General features: G+C 35.0%; 1 long non-coding RNA gene across 1 annotated transcript; it reads right to left on the reverse strand.

The window, feature by feature from the left end:
- Nucleotides 1-746: 746 nt before the first annotated feature.
- Nucleotides 747-2,813, reverse strand: LOC120427388 (uncharacterized). The gene is made up of 3 exons (XR_005606873.2): nucleotides 2,742-2,813; nucleotides 1,305-1,396; nucleotides 747-1,242 (listed from the first exon to the last, which is right to left on the reverse strand). It is a non-coding gene; the product is annotated as an uncharacterized LOC120427388 (long non-coding RNA).
- Nucleotides 2,814-5,480: the final 2,667 nt, after the last annotated feature.

A 5,480-nucleotide genomic window follows, 5' to 3' on the forward strand; every position in this document is an offset into this window, starting at 1 on the left:
ATCTGACAGTCATTTTTTTTTATTTTTAAGTTTTCCGAAAACTGAAAACGAAACTTTATCTATAGTCTACCACACAAAAATTTAAAGGAATCAAACATTTGGAAACAAGATTTGAAATGGAAATGACTGAATGAACATTTCCAGTGTTTTTTCAAAAGACCTTTAAACATATGAAACACCTTTTCAAAAAAAAAAAAAAAAAAACTCTAGATTAAAATATTTTTCAAACAGATATGCTTGGGATTCCCGATTTTTCCCGACTTTTTAACAAAAAATTACAAATTCCCGACTTTTTCCCGATTTTTCGTGGATTTTGGAGAATTCCCGACTTATTTCCGACTTTCCCGATTTCCAGACTTAAGTGGCCACCCTGGTAGGATTTTACTGAAAGACTTTCTGTAGTGTAAGCAGGATGGCAGTGATGTTGTTAAGCATAAATTAGACTACAAAACAATCATGGGACGAGCCAAACTAGTCAAACCGTTCCCGAGGACAAGGCGAATTAAGTTGATGCTTTGCATAGTAGGTCCAAAATAGGGTCATCTACCCTAGGTTATGCAACTGAGTTGCTTTTGGAGCTTAACTGAATCTGATGAAAAGGTTAAATAGTGGCATGTGATATAAAACCAAACAAAGACAGTGATTGGTGATTGTTTGTATAATCCATAATGATTTAGGCTCTGAAAGGAATCATCCCTGGTCGCCCATTCCGCGGTAATATTTGTTTAAAAAAAAAAACATTTAAATCTTGATTTAGAATCAAAAAATGGTTTTCTTTATTTCGTTGTTTTTTTTTTCCTTTCAATTTATTATTTCTGGACCCTGAATTCATATTGAATATTGACAGTCCTTGCCCCAAGAGTGAATGACACCGTCTACGCCCTTAATAGGTATGCAAATATAATTACAAATACAAATATCATTGTTACAAAATGAAACAAACGTCGCATTTCTCCCGTAGAATTTTCGAGCTTTTTTACCTTGGCTCTAGTGATGGCCAGCTCGTCTTGCAACTTCTGTTGGCCGCTCTGCAACTCATCGTTACGGGCCTGAAGCTTGCTTTGGCGCAGTTTTAGAAGGGCTCCTTCCTCTGATATGGCCCGATTGAAAGCGCTCTGGTCACGTTCTAGCTTGCGTCTTTGTGCAATTTCTAGTTCATATTCCCCAGAAGTGTTCTTGAAGATATCAAAAAGGAATGGGATTACTTTTTTCACGACATCAGCCATTTTTAAGATCTAAAACCTTTTATAAAAGAAAATGAATAGTATAAAATAATACCATACATTTTGTCGCAGTAATGTTACCAATTCAAAAAGAGTTGTTTCTGCTCTAATCTTCAATGAGAATCCTTAATCAGTTTTAAATTCAACTTGACGCCCAAAACTGCTCGAGCTATCTGCAAATAATAAATATTAATTTAATTTAAAAAATTAACATCAATTACCCATTTGAAGGCTGTTGGTCCGGACCGACATTTCACTTCACCATCCGATATGTGAGGCAAAATTTTGCAAAATTTAGAACAATTGTCTTATAAACTGCCGTTTTACGGCGATATGATGTATACGCCATTTTGGACATTTTCAATTTTATTGTACAGTCTGATAAAGAATGTTAAAAGCTACCTCCTGACGAAAGAATTTTTCAAAAAACTGCTCTGGGGCCCATTTTATTAAGCAAACAAACAATGATGTATACGCCAATTTTACTCATCATGATGTATGTATACATTGAGAATTGATAGAAACCAAATTCAATACTGTTTGAATGTTGATTTGAGGTTTTGGGACCAAATCAAGACTGGGCAATATTTTATTACATTATTTCGATTTAATTCTTAAGGGGACGTCCATTAGGCATCATCCATAAAGTACGTCACGTTCTGAGAGAAGAGGGGGGTTTTGAGAAAGCGTGACGTTGCGTGTTAAAAGCAAAGGGTGGTGAAGTAAATTTTGGCTGATTTTAATGTGACGTACTTAATGGATGACACCTTATCCACATCCACGTAGACACTTTTTTGAAAATTCTAGACCCACCCAGCTCCCTTGCTGACAATTGTTCATGCAAAAAATGTGTTTATGGAGCATAGACAATCGCTAAGGGAGCATTCTTTTATTACGTAACGCAAAAAATCTGATTTTTAGATCCCCCCTCGTAACAAAATTTCCATACAAATTTTAAAACATTTGTATGGAGCATAACACGGCCTCCAACCCCCTCCCCCCAACTGCGTTACGTAATAAAAGAACGCTCCCTAAAACCTCCCCCCCCCTTAAAGTATCCACTTGGACAATGCATTACGGGATCCACTCAGCTATCAAAATAGCTGGCACAAAAAATAAAGCCAGCTTTGATCGAGCAATGTATACATACATCATTGGGCAGGAAAAGTAGTGATTTTTTATTGCTATTTTTTCGGCCAAATGATGTTTGTGGTTTAAAATCGTAGAGAATAGGAAAAAACAAGAAATTTTGTAGGGGCCACATTTTTAATGTACTTTTTAACAGTTTCTACAGAGCAGACCTCAAATTAGTCATTTTGAATTGAATAAATGAACAAAAACAGAAAATCGTGTCTACAGCAAAATCATCTCAATGGCGTATACATCATATCGCCGTAAAACGGCAGTAAAGAAAGAGAGAACGCTATCCCTTCTCAACCACGCCCCCCCCCTCCTCTCCTCCCCCTTGGTAACGCCTTTTTTTAATCACAGTATTTCATTTTTTCACATGTAACTTACCCTGTTTCAATAAACTCTTGGTTCACTTTTTCCAAACTTTACCGGCACGCTTCCGATTCGTTACTAACGGAGCGTTCGTTATCTGACAGTTTTATAAGCAAATCTTACAACACACTACACAGCAAAAAAAATAGAAGTTTAACTGCGCTTAACAGGCCATTGCGTTATTTTTTTTCCCCTTAATTTAGGAAATTTCACGAAGTACTGCACCAAGAAATATGTAGCCCAAACTCATATTGACTTTAATCCATTACACTCGGTAACGGTCGGATAGCCGTGCAGGCTTAGGCGCCAGTCTTCTTCGTGAGTGCTTGGGTTTGAATCCCGTCGGTTCTAGCTTTTTTTTTAAGTGTAGAAAAGCAGTGTGTAAAAATAACATTTCTCACAAAGGTGATGTACATGCTTTTGAATGCGATTAGAGTATCGAATTTTTTGCTGTGCATCAATCCAGGTCGAACACTCCAACGGTTATCTTTGAAAAAATATATTGCCGTTATCGTTTTTTGAAAGGCGTTTGCCGCTGTCTGATTTCATCATACGATACGATTCTCGTGAATTCCAAGCTGCGTAATCCCTGAAAACCAGTTTGCACGCGTGGTCGTTACGGATACATTGTAGTCGGATTCTCTGAAACAACCCAACATTTTTGCAAACATTAAAAGGCAAATTGTACGTCTTGTGCCAGTCTAAAAATCGCTTTCAAACGATTAAACAGTGAAACGCAACATTTCCGCGAAATTTTTTTTTTCTGTGATCCTCGGACATGTCTTTTGAATGTAAAATTTATTACAAGGTGGGGGTAAGACGACCATGCTCTTGTTTTACAACTGAAATTATAACGACACATTGAACAAAAAGTACTACATTAACAAATTTGCAAATGCCAAGAACACAAAAGAAATTTGGAATAATATTAATAATGTCTTAGGGCGTAATAAAAAATTCAACTCACCATCTGAAATGACCCAAACTCTTCCTTCTGGCCAACAAGTAAAAATATCAGAAAAACAAGAAATCGTGAACGAATTCAATAACTTCAATTGGAGAACAAATGGCTCAGAAAATTGTAATTAACCCGAATGAGGATATAAACAAATTTGAAACGTTGAAACGAAGTCAAAGAACTTTTTTCCTAAATCCTACTAATGAAACTGAAATTGAAAATCTAATTAATTCGTTTAGTAACAATACTGCTAATGGCTTCGATAAAATTAGTGCTATCCTTCTTAAAAAGTTAAGTCATGTAGTTTCCCCTATTCTTTCCAATATTTTCAATTTGTGTATGTCTCAAGGCATTTATCCTTATAAATTAAAAATAGCTAGGGTAACCCCAGTTTTAAAAGCAGGTTCCCCTTCTTTATTTAACAACTATAGGCCCATCTCTGTTTTGTCTGTCCTCAATAAGATATTTGAAAAAATTCTATTCAATCGCTTAACCATTTTTCTAAATAGTAATAATTTTCTCTGTCCCCAACAATACGGTTTTCGGGAAAAATCATCTACATTGAATGCTGTTATTGACCTCGTAAATAAGATTCAACTTGACTTAGATAATCGCGATGACGTTCTTGGTTTATTTTTAGATTTATCGAAAGCATTTGATACAGTTGATCGAAAAATATTAATAGATAAACTTAAATATGCTGGCGTTCGTGGTATTGCTTTGGATTTACTTATTAGTTATCTTTCTAATCGTGCTCAGTTGGTTTGTATTGATGGAATACATAGCTTGCTAACATTAGTAAACGTGGGAGTACCTGAAGGCTTTGTGCTTGGTCCATTGTTTTTTATTATTTACTTAAATGATTTTTCGTTACTTCCTCTTAAAGGGGACTTGAGGCTCTTTGCAGATGATTCTTCTCTCTTTTATAACAACAAGTCTACTAACATGAATGATCTTAATTTGTGAGACGATCTAACAATAGTAATCGAATACTTTAGATTGAATAAATTAACATTGAATATTAACAAAACGAAAATTATAAATATAAAAAAATCTTCACGTTCAATACCCAATAGTTTATCTCTCACCACAAGTAAATTTCCAGATTTAGAAGTAGTCTCAGACACTAAATATTAAGGTATCATTCTAGATCAGCCATTCTCAACCTTCTTCTAGGCTGGTACCCCCTGCCATGTAAATCAAGTAGGCCCGGTACCCCCGTTGAGAATCGCTGTTCTAGATAATCGTCTTAATTGGTCAGCACATATCAACGCTCTTATACTAAAACTTCATAAAATCACTGGTATCATCTTTAAAATAAAGCACAAGCTTCCTCAAAAAGTTCTTTTTCTCATCTATCATTCTCTATTTCATTCTATACTTTCCTATGTAACAGCTGTTTGGGGTAATGCATGTGGTCTTCTTATCAATAAACTTCAAGTAGCTCAAAATAGAATCCTAAAAATCATCTTAAATCTTCCTATTCGTAGTCACACAGTCGATTTGTATGTAAAGAATAATATTTTACCTGTCAGGGGTATATATGTGTTTCAAGTTTGTTGTTTCATTTACCTTTGCTTAAATAATAAAACCCATAGTAATACTAAATTTGTTCGTTCTAACCATCAATATGGTACAAGATATCACGATCTGTTGAACGTAACCACAGTACCTGGTGATAAATATCTTTTATCAGATTGATAAGAAAACTTATTGAATTTGATAAAATAAATTATTGGTTGCCAACCGATAATTTTATTTATCGAAATGATGGCAGAAACTTATCGAATTGATAA

The sequence above is a fragment of the Culex pipiens genome, chromosome 1 (assembly GCF_016801865.2).
Source record: "Culex pipiens pallens isolate TS chromosome 1, TS_CPP_V2, whole genome shotgun sequence".
NCBI classification, from domain to species: domain Eukaryota; kingdom Metazoa; phylum Arthropoda; class Insecta; order Diptera; family Culicidae; genus Culex; species Culex pipiens.